General features: G+C 41.8%; 1 long non-coding RNA gene across 1 annotated transcript in view; it reads right to left on the reverse strand.

Moving 5' to 3' along the window:
* Positions 1-3,260: 3,260 nt before the first annotated feature.
* LOC141947625 (uncharacterized) overlaps positions 3,261-17,876 on the reverse strand; it is a 28,824-nt gene continuing 14,208 nt past the window's right edge. Inside the window, exons 3-4 of the long non-coding RNA XR_012630216.1 lie at positions 17,620-17,725; positions 3,261-6,111 (exon numbers count right to left, since the gene is read on the reverse strand). This is a non-coding gene — a long non-coding RNA (uncharacterized LOC141947625). The remainder of the gene's footprint in view (positions 6,112-17,619; positions 17,726-17,876) is intronic.

The raw sequence follows: 17,876 nt of genomic DNA on the forward strand, positions 1-17,876 counted from the left end.
TGCAAGGTTGCCTGGATACACTGGAAGAACAGGAATCCTTCTATATATATTAGCTAGTTTAGTGTTTACTGCTGGAACTTGGAATGTAACTCCAGGCACTATTTACAAATGTTTGGGATGAAGTAGTTCCAGAAAACCAAACAAAGAGGGGAGGGAGGGAAATCATCCCCAAACTTGTTGTTTCTGTTTTCCCAATCATGTTGCTATGTATAATCTAAAATAATAGGTAGGTAGTAGCTTATATAAGCTGAGGTGGCAGAAAGGGGAAACTTATAGGGGCTGTTGTAGAGCTAGACTAGATGTGCATGGAAGGGTCCATGGCAGATAAACCTGCACGCAGAGCAGAGGTGGGCGAGTGCAGCATCCAATGAAGTAAAGCAGGAAGGGGTTTGTAAAGGAAGATTCCCAGTCTGGGTTTGTGATGGGTTCATGGAAGTACATACCACCCTGGACTGGGAGTTGGAAATCTCCTGCCTGCTCCTGCTTGGCTATTCCCTCTGCCCCAAGCACCAGTGTAGCACCACACAGTGATGGGACACAAGTGATGTCTCCGTCACGTATCGCCCGCTCTCCCTTTGTGCTCCTTGTGAGGATAGGCTGTCTGTGCCACGAAGTGTCCTGTCGTTGTAAGCTTTTAGATGTGTGCATGTGATGTGTGTCTCTATTGTCCTCTGTGCTTATGGCTGTGAAAGCTGCTGGAAGAGTTATGTTTTGGATCAGCAAGTGGGAGGCTTGTGACAGTCCTTAGTTCCTGGGAGGTTTATCTTGGTTTCTGATTCCAGAGAGTGAGAGTGCTCTGCAGCTTTGAAAAAGGATATCCCAATCGATCAAGAATGCAGATTATGAAATGTTTTGAAGGCAGGAGGGAATAGTCCTTCCTCAATTTAGATCTAGGGTGCTGTTATCTTTTTTTTTTTTATGGATGCTTTGAATCTTTAGTTATGTTGTGCTCTGTGATTGTATCTAACTGTGGAGGGGTAGGGAGGTATTTCTGAGATGAGATACTCTTTGATCTTGGCATCACTTTTCTTGGACTTGGAACTGTTCCACTTGATGTCTCATTTTGTTGAGTGATCTTCCTTGGTCTGAAAAGGAACATGTTCTTCCATTTAGCTCTTAAATTCACCTTGAATTGAGACTTCCCCAGCATTGATACGCTTAAAAAAAAAAAAAAGGAATAATTCAGGATCATGTGGGAGCATCACAGCTGGCCTGTGCTCTATCACAGACGTGTGATTTCACAATGGACAGAACAGTGCAGCAGATTAATTCCTCGTGCTCTGAAGCCGCAGATCCCTACCACCTCAGCCAGAATGAGTCACCATGAGCTTTTTTCCTGTAGTGGTTGATGACATGCAGTGAGGGATTCTAATGCTGCCCAGTACGGGACAATGATGCATCTTCACTGACTACTTTATTGCAGTTTTTTGCTAATCTCTGAAATGCTATTTCAGGAGCCCCCAGACAGCCAGACTTTAAACTTCCTTTGCAAGACAAACTCAGTCAACACATTTGATGATCATATTTTATCTTTGACATTCATTCCTACTATGCTGGGTCATATCTCATACCTTTCTGCCTTGAAGAGTTAGCAAATGGTGTCAAATGCATTCAGGGCAGAGACAGTCCACTTTACCTGTCACCACTTGGCAGTGTCATACATTTTAGGTCTGAACATTATCTTCATAATGAGGCCTACTTGATGCCAGCAGAAATTCAGAGTGAATTTATGCATGGGCCACAAGTTTTCATTGGATTTTGGTCCTCTTGCACTTGCTGAAGAGGAGTTTGCTATTTGTATGGTTATAAGGACTGCTCGTGGCTTAAGGGGTTTTTCACTGCCAGCCTGTTGGAATTAAACCCTTTAAAGGTCTGTCATGGACTCTCGGACTGATCCCTAGATCAGGCAGTCTCCACTGCTGCCTCCAATTTTCTGCCTGTTTTGTGTGTAAAATGAAAGACTTCATTTTTCAGACTGTCAAATGTTTTTCATCAATCCTTAGGCTAGAAAAATTGGTAGTCGGTGAAAGCCAAATATTTGAGATGTTTACCTCTGATAGGGAAGCACATGCTGTAAAAAGTGACTCTTATCAATGCTGTCTTTGTGAAAGCAGAAAGATGTTCTTGGATTTTGTAAGTATGTCTCGCCTACAGAGCTTCAGCATATCTGTGCCTGCCTACACTGCAGGCTGCAGCCTCGCATAGAGATGCTCAGAATGTCTAGTCACAGTGGCATGGAGTTTGCCGTGACATCATTTACGCTGCATAGCCTTCTGTGAGAGACCTGCAGCCAAGGATCCTGGAGGGCTATCATATCTTACAGACCAGTCGATTCTCTGGATTTCTGCTGGTGTACGCAAGATCAGTCAGAGGTGTAAAGTAGTAACCTCTTGGGCGGACAGAGTTCTGTTGGCACACCTACAGGGCAGGTGAAATTATCCTGACAGTGTATTTTTAATTGTAGGCCTTATAATGCTGCAGGGCATGGAAATGTAGGGAGACGATGGGATGGTTTTAGGAGATTGATACGAAGTGCAGTTTTTGGTATCGTCAGATGGACATTAGCAACTCTCCGCTCCTGCGGCGTAGTGATATCCTTCTGCCAGGGACATGTTTTATATCTGGTATTTTAACCAATATTGCTCTGGGAATGAAGTGCTTCTTTTTATTTTCATTTGGATGGATATTTCTATCATGTCCTGTCTCAGCACTAGGGAAAACGATCAAATCAAATGCATCATAGAAAGCATTGCAGGGTGTTTATTCGTAGGGGCATTGGAACACTATAGTTGATTTTACTCCACAGTAACTCACTGTTTGGACGAAGGAATTTAAAAGGCTTACAAGCATGTTAAGGAAATAATCAAGAAAAAGGTGAGCTGGTAGGAGATAGAGCAAATAGGCCCTTGTTTAATGCTTGGGGAGTCACTTTAGTTATGTTCTGCTCTTCAAATTAATTGTTTGTTCTGATCTGAACAGCTATTTACCCTTCACTGTATCAACTGAAATGTTTGCTTCATATCACCTTGCAAGCAAGTTCACCTAAAGAAAACTTCAGCATTAGCCAAGTCGGAAAGAAAGAAAAAGAGGGAGAAGAAACTAAGAATAAAAAAAGAATGTGTTTGGGGTAACTCAGGAAAGCGTTCTGTATGTTAGCCAGTGGATCTTAAACAATATTAACTTCTTAGCAACAATGATTCTGTTTTGTTTAACTAACAAAGGATATTGTAAGCAGATATGTGTATCTAGGACAGATAAGGTTTGCATTGGATGGTTCTTTTATTGGCCTGGCATTTTATAATTCACTCAAATTTAGCTATGGGACAAGAATTATGCATATTTGCTTCTGAGGCAGAGGTTAGACATAAGGCTCCCAGTAACTTTCCAGTTCCTTGCTAAATTTAAATCTTAATAGAAAGGGGCCCAGCCTGTCATCTTTCTGTTTTCATGCCACTCCCAATGGAGTGGGGAACCAAAGGGTAGAATTTAACCTGTCTCTTCCTCTCAATAGAAGAGTAGCACTTTTGTGTTTGCATCTCTTTTCCATCCAAGATATCAAAGCACGTGAATATTCTCTTTATGTCAGTGGAAAACCAAGGCATGGAGCAATTCAGTCACTATTCAAAGCAGCAAGCTGGTTCGTGGCACCTCACATAATGAATTGTAGGAACACATCCTTGGTGAAGTCCTGCATTTAAGTTATGTAACACCCTATAAAGAAGAATAAACTGAGGGAAAAGATGTTGAATGATTGCTAACCTGCAGTTATGCAGTGGCAAGGCTGGGAACAGACCCTGGGAATTCTGGATCCTATCCCCATATCAAATCACTAGTTGTGCCTCCCTTGCTTTGAGCAATTGTTTACCTTACTAAGGTAACTTCTTCTAAAGTATTTGAATTGTCAGCTGAAAGTCAAGAATAGATCAATTTTCTGGTTTTATCTCAGCTGGCTGAGGACTCCCTTAGTTCTGCTGCACTGGACCATCCCCACTGTCACAGCTGCCCCACTTCACTCCTAGCCAAAAGAGACTGGATTTTGCAGGGTGGGAGGCTAAACAACTTCTCTTGCCACTTTCCCTCAGTCTCATAGTTTGGGCAGGAAAATAGGATAAATCTGGCCAGGTTCTTGTTGCCAATGCAAGCCTTTTCTATCAAAAAGGAAGAAAAAAATCCATTTCTCTGTGCTCACTAGCTTAAATAAGGAGTGGAATTAATTCCTCAGTAATCAGGGAAATTAAATCAGGCTGAGGAGACAGAACATAAGGGTGTAAAATTAGTTATTGAAGTGCTGTATTAAATTCCTGGATTAGACACACAAGGAGGATGTGCCTTTCATGGGAAAATGCCTTTCAGCCAGTCAGGCTTGGTGGTGAGAATTCTCTAAATGGAGAATATCTTTGGTGTCTGTGTGAATGTGAATCACAGAATCACAGAATTGTCTAGGTTGGAAAAGACCTTGAAGATCATCCAGTCCAACCATTAACCTATGCCACACACCCAAATTTTTTTGAGTCACACCTGGACCAACCCCAAAATTTCCAAAGCTGAGCTGAAATGGCTAGCCTTTTCCTTAGCTTTTCATCCCAATCCTTTAAAACTGCACTCCTCCCATGATCCCAGCACAGATCTCCATGAAATTCTAGGTCCCAGCTTGTCTGAGAGGGTTGGGCCATGCTTGAAACTTCAACATGATATTGGCCATGTTTGCTGACACCGAAGCCAGATGGACTGGAGAGCATTAAAAGATGTATTTGACTGAACTACTTCAGTTTGTGAATCACTAACAAAGCACACAGGCAGGCTCTGGACAGTCTCGCTGTTTGCTTGCAGACGTATAAATGGTTTATATTAACCTACCTCACAAGGGTTTTGTGAGGATTAGTTAATATTTGCAAGGCATTCATGGACATGCAGCATATTAAGTACTGTGAGCCAGTTCCTTCCTATTTAACTTGCATGACCTGATAAAGGATGCTGGTTTTCCTCTCTAATCTACATCTCATAACACAGCAACCTTCTCCTGTTTGCCTTCTCCTATCTTCAGCTGTTGGACAGGAACAGCAAAATCTGAACTCTATTCTTCACGGAGATTTGTTCTTCTAGAAGAGGGGGGAAGGGGAAGCCTGTGCAGAAGAAAGTATGTGGTGCTGCTTAGGCCTTGAAATGAGCTGAAAGTTTCCCTACAAAAGAAAAGAAAGGTGAATTTCTGAGCATAAATGTAAGCTCGGAGTGGCTTCCCTAGCTTTTGCTTAGTGTTAATTTAGTGACTTCCGCTTCAGAGTTGAAGGGCTCATTTGAAAGCTTGTTTGGGTTTTTTTTCCAGATATATCAGTTGATCTGTTATTATCATTCCACACAAATCTGTTGGATTTCTACTATCTTGTGAAATACCTGCGTTGATAATCTCTTTGATGCCGGGTCATTGAAGATACCTGGCAGGGAAAATGGTTTTCAATTGACCTTTTTATTTCCTCCTACATTGTAGCGTGCCGTGTCGAAGGGTGAATTTGCTCCCCAGTTTTAACTGCAGTCAACTTCTCCCCTGCCATATAAAGATTTTTACTGGTCCATGCAATTCTTTGCATATAAAGTAAAATGATTCTTCTAATTAAATTTCATAAGCCAGGGTCTGATTTCTTTTTCCCTTCTCTGAGGTGGAGTGAATGCCTTTTTCCTGGAACAGCTGTGGTCAGGCCAGTCTCATAAAGCTTCTGTCTTCCACTGGCATGAATTTAGTTCTGCGTTTCTCTCTCTGTGCTAATGCTTTTTGAAGCTTCCCAAAATCATTAACCCTGTGAAAAACCTATTGGCGATGACCCAGGGCAAGTTAGGCACCACTGAATGCGAAGGATAGTATTCTGGCCTGGTGAAAGGTTGTTTATTTTTGCCTTCAGAAATTCTGGGAAGGCTGGAATAGGGAGGGACAACAGTTCTTTGCTTGTGAACCTCAGATGGGGGAGGGATTTTTTTGGTGCAGAGGAGCAATGGCAGATGGTGCAAGCATTTGAGGCACGCAGATGCAGCAAAATCATTGCCAGTGGCAATGATGCTGACTTCATCTGGATCGGGGTTTCGGTCTGGTATCTCCAGCCACTCAATACTGTTGAATTTCTGAAAAAAATAAAGAAAATATTGTCATGACTGGTCATGGCAATCATGGCCATTCTGGGGTCATATGAGTATTGTTGAGGTCAAAGCATCACCCATGGAAATGATCATGAAGAATCCATTTAGTAACATCTTTAGTTCTCTAGCAAAATTCACTTCCCCTCCAATATATCAGTTGTAATTAGAGGAGGCATCTACCCCTCTTTCACCATCTCCCTATTTCACTAAATGCTAGGGTAAGAGGAGAACCTTGTTAACAAAGGAAAGAGGGAGCTTTTAAAGTGAATTTAGTTATTTTACGCAAAGTTAGGTTTTCTAACCCTAATATGAGGTATAGAGGGGTCTTTGTAAAAAAGAGCAGCGTGAGCAAGCAACCGAGGTCATTTTACAGTTTGTCAGCTGGAATGAGTATTGCTCACTGTAATAGCAAAAGACAGGATTGGACAATCCAGAAGGCCCTTCCGGCCCTGTATTCCTTAAACATGTATTGAGTAACAAATATAAAGGGCAAGGGAACTCTGCTGGGTGGAGGCAGGATGTATTACAGTTTGTAACTCAGCGTATGAGTTACGATAGGTATGCCAGACCTTGGCTGGTGTAAACTGGCACAGGCTTTGGTGAAGCTGCAGTGGTCTAGTTCAGGTGATGATTTGCCCCTTGGTGCTTAAAAAGTTAGCAATTATATGCACAAAAAGACATGGTAATGTTTCTGGGTTTTTTTAATTACTCTTTAGCCCATTCCTGACTTATTCCCCAGGGAAGTAAAACTAATGGCTAATATATTTCAGACTGACAGATTTCTAGATGTCACCATTCTCTGGATGGTAACCCTGGACCCTCCTTTTTTTTTTTTTTAATAAAGCTTGACTCCAGGTTGGGGTTTTTTTTCCAGCTGAGCCCCAGGAGCTTTTGCAGATTTCTTCTTCCATGGTAGCTTTCTTAGCAAGCTCTTGCCAGCCTTTCTACTCCTCCCCCATCCATCTGGCTGTGCCACTCACATTTAGTCCTTTATCTCTCCTTATAAATCACTTTTTGTTTTCCTCTCACCCTTTTGCTTTTTTGGCTGTATTTCTGGCCTATAGCACCCTGGGATTAAATTGAATATAGATATGTGTCCTGCTTCTGATCAAGGAAACTTCCAGTTTCTTTAGCCATGTGTTGTTTTCATTAATGCCATATTATACGCCAAGATTTGATCTGATTTACTTTCTACAGACCATTTAACATTACCATTTTGCAGTGATTCTGCTATGAAAGTATCTTTCATGTTATTTCCCTTTTCCCCAAAGGTTTCTGTCTGTATTCTCTCAGATCGCACAGGTTTTTCCATTCCATCCCTAGGTTTATGAACTCCTTTTGGATTATGTTTTCTCTGCCTGCACTGTTGTTTGTAGCACCTCCTGATTTAGATTCAATATCTGAATTTAATTAGTATGTTCTCTACTCTCATTCAGATCATTAAATGGGTCCACCAGGAGCAAAGTGAAAAGATGAGCCTGGAGCAATGTATGCTTATGCAGAGGATCAGACAAATGAATGGCAATAAGCATTAACAGAGAAATTGTTAATATCAATACACTTCTTTTCTGGCGGGTGTGTTGATGGGATCTAATGCCAGGTGAAGTGATACATGAATGTTTAGTCTCAGGTGACATCTTTTGCAGGTAAATTTGGATTAAGCTGCAATAAATTAATGGCCCTGCCTGTTAAAGCTGTCAGCAAAGAGTGTGAGGAGCGAGGCCAAGATGTAACACAAGAATGGATTAGCATCCCACAATCTCCCTGGGATAACGCAAACTCTTAATTTAGCTGCATTCCTGGGATAGAAGCAGGACATCTGAATGACGGAATGCAGTTTCTCATCAAAGCATAAGCCTTGATTAGAGATAACCCAGAGGTTCTGGAGCAACATAAATGAACGCACCAAAAACTCCCTGAATGAGAAAGACAGAAGAGGTGGCACCTAAAAGATTCTTAGTTAGGATTTGTCATATATTTTGGGTTTTTGGGCCCTAGCCAGACTACTGCCAGTGCTAAGAGATCATTGTTTTGATCCAATTCTATGACAATCAATAGATTGCAAGGGCATATTTTATATGTTCAGCAAATCAGCAGGTGCCATTTGGAGATGGATTACTCTATGCCTTCTATCCACATGTGCTTGGCACATGTTGCATTATTTATGTTCTCTCCAGATAGATCAATAGATCTATTGATCTACTGAACAGACATTTTTTTTCTCCCCATCATAATAATCAGAGAGCTGACTGATAACTGTATTACTTTGTTTTGCTGTGTTATGCTTTTATCTTTCTTAACTTCACCCAGGCGTTAAAACAGTAGCTAATCCAAGCTCATCTGGTTTTCATCTGGAAGTTTGGGTATATATCTTGTGAATGAAGACACATACCCTGACAGTTAACACTTACTGTAGTCGTTGAGGGGCACATGAGGTTATCTTAAAAGTGCAGCATAAAGACCCATATGTCATTAGAATATAAAAATCCAAGGCACAGGGAAATATTGATAGTGTGCACATTGTGGCCTTGTCTTTTTGATATAGATAAGAGCAGTGAGTGAGAACATGAGGTCATGTGAAAAAAAACCCTGATGCCCCAATTTTTGTAGCCAACAGGTTCCTATACAGCAGCACCTACTATACCAAAGTCAGTGCTGTTTTGGGAACTCCAGAACTCCAGTTTTGTTTACACCTGCTTTGGCCAAATGCAAATGGTGAGGCAGCAATCTCATGTCCTGGGTTAGCAAAGGGAAAAAAAAATGACTTGCTGTCTTGTGTGGGGAAGAGGAATAGTGGCCCTTTGAAAGACCTAGTGGCTTCTGAGTAGCTGGTTAGAGGTATTATTCAAGGTAATATCAGAGGTCTACAGCGCTGAGACAAGGAAAAATATTAAATCAGGCTGTTTTGTATGGTTGTCCAGTGGGAATGACTGAGAACTGTTTTCTCTGCTGCTTTGTAGAAGGCTGTAGTTAAGAAAGCCACTGTGGCTTGTTGGAGGTTCAAGTGAGGGAAGCAAAGGATTTTTTTTATTCTGTGGTTGTGTCAAGGGAAAGATTTGGCAGCAGACAGGCATACTAGAAAACTGTAAAGTGATGGAGACAAAGCTATACTGGCAACATGGAGTGTGTTGAAGGAAACTTTCCTTTAGGCTCGCTGAAAAAATACAGAATAAGTTTGACAGTTATGTCTTTATTTGTTTCTTCTCTAAAATGGATTGCTTTTTCCTCCAGAGATTCTGCAAAAGATGTAGGCATGAGTAGCAGACGCTTCAATTGCAAATTTAGAGGGCAAGCTGTCCACCTTATTCTAGAATCAGCACCACAAAGTACCCATTTGCAGAGAAATTGCAAGGTTTCAGCACACTTTGTTTCCTAGCTTTCCATTGGAGGAAACTTCCCAGGCTAGGAATTCAGTTTACAGCACAACTGAGGAGTGGAGTAAGAGCTGAGGGGGGGAAGCATGATGTGTGTAGACAAGATGAAACAAGTCAGAGGTTCTCCACCTGCCTGTTTTTAACTTACATACTTGAGCAAAACCAAACCACCACCAACATCTAGAGACTTGTATCCCACAACACTTTTTTTTTTTTGTCCTCCCTAGAGTTTGGAGAGGCTGCACCTGACCTTTGTATGCACTGGCTCTAGATGTGCCAAGCAAGCAGTTCAGTAACAAGCTAAGTGGAAATAATTATTTTAATTAGTGTAATTGGATTATACCAAAGTGTGTTTGGGGGCTGCTGTTCTGCTTCAGCTAAGCTGTTCAAACTGTCCTGACTGTAGATCACTCCTAAACCAACATATTACATAGGTGTTTAGGCAGGAAAAAGGGCCTGGCCAGAAAAATTCTTGATTTGCTTCAGATTTGATATTTAATAACACAAGGAACATAGTATGGTTTGCAGTAGATTTTTAGTAGGACACCAGATTGGTTTTGTAAGCTGTCATCATGTGCACCTTGCTTTCTCAGAAAGTCATAAGGTTATAGGTATTTTTTTAACCTTTGTTTCTTGCTTGTCATCAATAGCTGAAATCCCATCACCATCAACAGTGGACAGAAAAAGCAAAGCTTCCTGTTACGTGGGACCTTACCTTTTAACAGGCACAGGTCATCAATCAGCTATCCAAAGCACTGAAGGCCCTCTGTCAGCATCAATTACAGATAAATAGTGGATTAAGACACACCTGAAAACTTGGGTACCTTTGGTGAAATAGTTGCATCCTAAGGTGTTTGACTTCATCCAATTGCATCTGCTTTCAATTAGCAGAGGAAATAACTAACAAATCATCAGTGTTATTTCCCTCCACAGCATTTTTTTTGAAGCAGCCTTCCATAACCTTACGTACTTGACAGCATATTTTATCACTAACACTTGGTATGTCTGTTTCTCCTCCTGAGAGGAACTGTGATTCTCACTAAGGAAACCCACTGAATGTAATTAATTCATTTACTGTAGCATGGTCCATTACACTTCAACAGATCAGTGTTTGCTACTTGTAGTTGGTGGCTGAGATCAACTACTGTAAGCTGTAAGCAAACTCAAATTTCAGAATTTCAGCGTTGGTTTCATTCCTTGGCTTCTGCCTGTGTGTTGTTCAAGTTGAGATTGAATTTGACTTTCACAGTCCTTTCATTCCTGTAGATCCTCTAAATGAGATTATAATGGATGACGTAACTAATACCTCCTGCCCTTGGTGAGATTGTAGCAGGTCACTTGAAAACTACCTGAAAGTCGGATTATGATGGCCAGAGTAAATGTTTGGTGAAGATAAATAACTGGATGATAAAACTAAATGCCCATTGGTTATCCAAGGAAACTGAACAGGGAAAACAGGCCGGAAGAAATTGTAAGAATGTTTTATTCACATGGACATATGGTATTATATTAAACATGCTAAGTTTGGGGTATGCTAGAGCTTCTCTTTTTATTACATCCTTAACAGTCAAGTGAACATGGTTTTAGAAGAGTGGAATGTTTTAAGCAAACATTGCTGACCTAGATTTTAAAAATGGGTGAGCTTGAGGACACTGTCTTCATTTTATGCCTCATTAACTTAGCCTGTTCTTCAGAGTTTCCATGGAAACTACCTCTTCTTCAGTGACAGATAGAAACTTTTGATGGTTTGAGTAAGAAGAAGGTAGCAGGAGGTACTAGGGCAGAGAATGTGTTACAGAGCCCTAATGGAAGAAGGCAATGAATGAACTTTGAACATAAACAAAGGAGTGACACTGGAAGACCATAGATGTCAGTGCATTGACAGCTAGGATGATTCAAAGTTACTAAGGGATGTGAAAGTACAAATGTAACAGAGCATGACCTTGTTCTGGTAGTTAATGAAGTTAAGCTGGGCTCAGGATGGAATAACAGAGATCAGTCTGACTTTCTCATTATGGATGAATAAGCAGGGCTCCAACCCAAAATTTCAAATGCGATGGTGCCGAGGGAGCATTCAAAGAGCACCAAGCCTGACGCAGCTTTGTGCGTAAGTCACTTATGGTAAGAACACACTTTTGCTGTATGGCCTTATTGCACCCGATGCATTTCTAGGCTACTGTATATACTCTCTGTCCCTCTCACTCTGGGATTAATGGTGTGAAGTTATCATTAATTAATATGACTACATGATTATATTACGGATTGAACTATTCTTCTTGGCTGGTATTTTAATTGGCACTGTAGGGCTGGTATTTTCTAAGGACTTCAGAAAATGCAGTCAGCAGTCATTGTGCATTGATGTTCACTGGGTGTTCAGCTCTTTGTCTCTTTTTAAAAAGCACAGCCATGAAACATGGTAGAAGCCAAATTTTTCAGTAGTGCTTCCAAGCAGGTGCGCACAGTTTTTCAGGCTTAGCCACTTGACTTATCTGTACGAGCGTGCTTTGTTACTGGCATTGGGTTATTAGCTATCTCTAGTGTCCTGTAAGGAAGAGGTGCAACACAAAATACTTAATCTGGTTCATCACAGAGATGGGGTGAGGAGCAAAAGTCAGACTTGACAGTTCCATTGCCAAGCTAAATGTATTCTTATGTTGAATACAAAATGTTTTTTTTCTTTCTGATAGTGTAAGCCCACCCCATTTTTACAGTTTGACTAAAACGTTTCCATTCTGCTTTGAGAAAACTTTAAATTTGGACACATTGCATATAGTTTTACATCTTACTAACGTGATCTCATAGTTTGAGTCAGAAGTGATATAAAGCATTTAGTTTCTTGTCACAACAAAAGATTTCAGCAGAGACAGACTGAAAATTATGCAGACAGTTGGGCATTAGAGAACAGAGCTGTAGGTGTGATTCTGAGTTCTACTATCATGCGATTCTGGACAAGTTATCTGATACTTTTTTCAAGCCTGTGTTTTCCAATCTGTAAAGTAATATGATGGTATCTGTCTTTTTATAAGTAGTTCTTTTAAGGTCTAGGAGTTGAAAGGTCTGAATATGTGCTGGGGGGATCTATAACTATTACTGGCCAAACAATAGGGCTAACTGCAAGTCAAGAAGCCCTTGAGTGGTACTGTTGTTTAGAGGTAAATTAGCCCCATTCTTGCTCTTCAGCTCAAGTGCCTTTTATTGCCTGAATACAAAATTCATTGTAAACAGAGCTGAATTGGGCTCCTGAGAGGGAGACAGGGTGTCAGAGCTTGTCTTTCTCTGCCTTTTTGCTTGCAGGTTTAAGTTGTGGTCATGTAGTTGGTACCAGGGAGATACAGAATCAGGTGGATCTGTTGAACACAAGCATCTATTCTATGAGGCACAGTTAATGTGAAGACTCGGTGCTCATCAAGTTGAATTAAAAAGCTGGAGTGTAAATCTGACAAGCTTCAGATCAGCATCCTAGAGTTTAAAAATAGTGTCAGCCCCCTGTCCTGTCATGGCACTCTTTTGGGAGCCAGCAAAATACAAGATTAATTGTAGAGGCTTTTAACATGATGCTGGTGAGGCTTTGAGTGGAGCTCTTGGCTAGTCCCACCATCCACCAGAACAAAGACCACAAACCTGGAGACTAGTGTGCAGTAAGTCAGCTTTGCTCCTTGGGCTTTGCTTGTGAGATGCTGTTCATTGCTAGGAGCATCCATGTGAGCTCACCACCCGCCTTTCCACAGAACTTGGTCGTGGGCAACAAGATCAGCTGAGCTAGAGCTAAGGAGTGCTGCTTGACTTGCTCACTCATATTTTTTTTATTTTTAATACATCACAAAGAGACAGTTGGTGTTATCACAAATAGTGACAGTGACACTGTTCTCTCTGCTTTGTACACGATGGCCTTGCTGTTGTATCTAGCGCAATATAGAGCTCACCCCTTGGCCTCTTGGTTTGCTCTGCCTATGCACACTCTAGGCCCCATGCATCACTAAGCCTGACTTTTCTAGGGAGGACTAAACCAGAGACCCAGGATCCTTCCCTCCTCCCTTCCCCCAGGTGAAGAGGAGTTTGGAGCTGGATACTGTTTCTGCTCGGTTCTGTCTGTACCAGACTGTAAGGTCATCGGGGAAGGTGGCAGATGCCAGGCTGGATCAATAGCCCATTTAATCTGTTAACCTGACAGTGGCCAGACCTTGGTGCTTGTATTGGTACATTCATTTATAAAGCTGCCTGGGGCTTAATGAAAGCTTACAACAAGGGCACTAGGGCCAGTCTGCCTGAGCTGAAGTGTCACATGAAGAGGATAAGTGGGGGAGAACCTGCTTTAGTGAGAAGTTTCTTGCAGCCATGGACAGTTTGACTGGCCTAACACTGCAAGGGTTTTTCCCTTGCCTATTCTTTGATCTAGTGTAGACAGGTCATTTCAGGGGACTCTTGTTTATCTTTGAGCTTTCAAAGGATCACAAAAGCACAGAGCAGTACAGAGATAAATAACCTGTGTTTGTTTAACGTTATGGAGTGTGTAGAACTGCTGTTACCTGGAGTGCATGCAAAGGCCTCTTTCAGCTCCTATTTTCATAACTATGTGGGCATGGTTATTTGTAAAAGCTCAATTGCTGTATGCAGCCTTGAAGATCAAATGCTGCTCTCAATCCCATAAGCTTAATTAACATATAGTTAGGCTGATATGTCAGAAATGTTGTTGAAGCTGCTCAAGTACTGCAGCAGTGTGCCTAGATGTAAAAAGAGACAGACACATGAAGGCATGATAAAGGAGATTGCTAGGCCAGGAGTGCTACAAATGGCTTGACTGTAATAATGATCTCTCAGTGTCTGTGTTGCCACATGTTTTTCCTACATTTTGGATCAACCTTTCCATTGAAATCACTGAACTTGCTTCTTGCCTGAGCACAGGCTTGGCTTGACTACAGGCCAGTTGGCCTCTTCTGGTGGCTCATCCTTCACCTTCAGCATCCTACCTCTGATGGCACAGGACAGATGTTCCCAAGGAATATCCCTTCATCACACGGATGGGAATCATCACTTTTGCTCTGATTTCTTGGAAATTGGACTTTTAGGTGCACAAGGATTGTGAAACAGAGGTTGGAACATGCCGTTTTACCAGACCTCCTCCTGTGTCAGCTGTCACATCCATAGGCAGAAGAGATCATGCCACACATGCCCTCTCAAGTCCCCTAGGGTGGGGGGTAGTGGGATCTTTCAAGAGCAGGAATTGTTTAGTCCCATCTTCTCCACTTTGACAGCGATACAAATGTCTGTTACCCAAAGGCTATTTAGGAAGAAGCATGGCATGATAATAAGTGAATATCGAAAACAACATCTTGTGACCAAATATTATGAAATCAACAGACCACAAAAAAATAGCAGAAGTTGCTGGGGCAGATTCCTCCTTTGCTTTCATGTGACTATCTAATCTACCCTGACCTGCCAAGTTATTTGAAAGGATCTTACTGTCTGAGCTTAGGACATAAATATTATAGCACCTCTCTGTATTTGCTAGTGTGGGTACAGAAAGGAAAACACATACCAGGAGGAGATTGGTGCTGGTAATGCAATTCACTGTTACAGCTCTTTAGAGGCAAAACTCATGATAATGATCTTGTCTGAGTTTTGAGAAGATTAAATCTAGGAAATCTTTAGGATATAGTTAGGGGGTTTTATTATTATTTGTTCTGAGAAACAAGTACCTGCTATTAATGGGAGCTGCCTAACTTCATCACATCTGCCAAGGAAAGAGAGTACCTGACCTTCTTTGTAAGACACCTAAAGCAGAGATTATCCTTAATTATCCTCAATATTTGTCCTATAAATTGTCCTGTGGCAGTTACAGGTGTGCCCTGGCATGGGGTGCAGGGAGGAGTGCCGTGAAGGCATTCTTCCCTGGGGTGGCCCTGGGAGGCAGTGTGTGTGCCCCTGCCAGCTGATACACTTGCTGAGGTCAAAATCCTTCCTCAGCTTCCCCCTTTTTCCAGTGATTAGTAATCAAGTTGCTGAGCTTTACCACAAATAACCTGTTATCACCTGATGTCTCACTCCAGATGCTGCTGCTCTGGTCAAGAGCAGGGCAGAAGCCAAGTCTGCCCTTCTCTCTCTTGTGTGCCATGGGGAAATAGGGATGTCTCCTGCACTCTGGCCCAAGGTGGGGTGAGTGGGGAGGGAGGGAGTGCTGTATTTCCCCATATTCCCCCGACAGGGTGGAGAGTCCAAGTTACAACTGAGTAATCACAGCCACCCCCAGACAACTCACTCATTCCATGAAGCTCTCACAAAATGTGATTAATTACATGATAAGAATAGAAATAGCGTTGTGCAGGGGTTAACCACGTGTGTGTCCTTCGCATGGCCCAGTGCTGCTCACGTTCTCCAGCTGCTGCAGACTTGCAGTCTCTAAGACCCCACCAGTATGAGAGTAAAATTGGGGCCTTACCTATCTTCTGAGATCCCTAAACTTTTCGACTTGGTGGTGTAATTCCCTGGAAGTGCACTGTAACTTGCTTTTCTTTTTGAGGTTGTGGTTTTAGAGTAGAATTGTTTTCATCACACAACCACTTGGTGCCTGATGTGGATGGAAAGTGGGGACGGGCAACGAGTGAATGTGTGACCACAGTGTAATGAGTTGTAATCATCAGAGTGATGTCATTGTATTGGTAGTGAAGATTATGAAGATATGTAGATTTGTTACCTTTCTTAGAAGGTATTTCAGTCACTAAAGAGTCTGACTTGATGCATTTAATTTCTTTGTCTTACCTGATTGTAGAACTGTCCTGGCTAAATATCTGTCATCTTCTATAGATGTTTTGGAACTGTCCTCTCCTAAGCCATCATAAAACCATCCTCCCTTTCGTGTCTGGAATTCAGCCCTGTCCTGATTGAGCAGAAAGTCCCATTCTTCAGAGCCAAGGAGGAACAGTTTTATTATAAGTTTACATAACTTGAAATACTAAAGGGCCCTAAAATTGGCAGTGTGGAAAACTGCACAACTTTATAAACCATCCAGGCTCCAGCACAGAGAGCAATTTATCCTTGTCATGTAACTCCACAGCGCCAGCAAACAAAGCACAGCTCTGTCAGCCTTTCATGAACTTTTTGGTCAACATGATGAGTTTCTTAAGAAATAAAATATCCCATCATCACCCAGGAAGAGGTATTTTAGACCAGCTTTAAGGCACAAACTGAATCAGAGTTTACAGAGTTATCTCTTCAAGTAGAGTTGTACGGTAGGGAAACAGTTTTCTTACAGAGCAGTTTACCTGTCTAAGTTTAAAGTCTGTGCTGTCTTAAGGTGTCCTTTTCAGGCCTAGAAACAAAAATCCAGCTGTCAACTTGCAGATGAGGTATTCAAGGGCAGAGGGAATTTCTTTGTCACTATAAAGCAATCACCATGTGCCCTGAAGCATTAGGTTTTCTTACTAGGCTACTTAATTTTTATTAAGATCTAGTGAGTTAATTATACCAAAATTCACTGTTTCTTTCTGAAGAGTTTATTGAACAATTTCCTCCAAATTTGCTTGTATCTACCAAGCTCACTGGGTAATTTTAAATCAAGTCCTCTCGTTTTTACTAAGATTTGCCAAATTTATTTTGCCGGTTGTCTCAGTGTGAAAGGTGTCATGAAGTCCACCTCTACCAGGCCAGCTAGGAATTGTCTCAGGCTTTCATGATTGGGAAGAAAGTGGGATGTATAGGATCTGGTGAAGAAATGAGGAATGCATTTTATGCTTTAAGGTGCTCTGGGACAAACAGAACTGAGGTTGGGATCAGGGTCTCGCACTTTTGAGTAGCCACTGCTTATAACTTCTGTTCTGTAAGTGTCAGTGTTATTTAGAGTAAATACCAAGTATTTGGGAGAGAGATGAGAACAGAGGCCTAAGAAAGGTAAATTCTTTTCTTAGTGTGGGGAAATCGCAAGGGATCCAAGGACTCTGAAATACCCTTCCAGGTCACCAATTCAATCCATCCTAATACAGCACTTTGTTATCATTGCGTCCCACAAAATAATTCTGCTATTTATGTACCACACTGCTGTACAGCCCTCAAACCTGCTGGTGCCATCTCTGTGCATTTGAAAGTAGATGCCCCACATAAGTGACTGCTGCCTGCAAGAACCCACCTTCTCAGTGGCTCTTGATCAGCTGCCTCAGTGGATGGCAGAGGACAGCTTTTGTTCCTCAGAAGCGCAGGTCTGCCCATCCTTGTTCCTTCTGCTTCAAGCTAAACTAACGCAAAGAAAAACATGAGGGTGAATGTGAGATGTTACTCGGGAGCAGGGACCATGACATAACTTCTCATCTGCATTAGCTAACTCCTGGGACAAACCCCAAGACATGGTCCCTTCAGATCAGCTTGACGTGCATGCACTGGCAAAGC

This window comes from Strix uralensis, chromosome 10 (genome assembly GCF_047716275.1).
Source record: "Strix uralensis isolate ZFMK-TIS-50842 chromosome 10, bStrUra1, whole genome shotgun sequence".
NCBI classification, from domain to species: Eukaryota; Metazoa; Chordata; class Aves; order Strigiformes; family Strigidae; genus Strix; species Strix uralensis.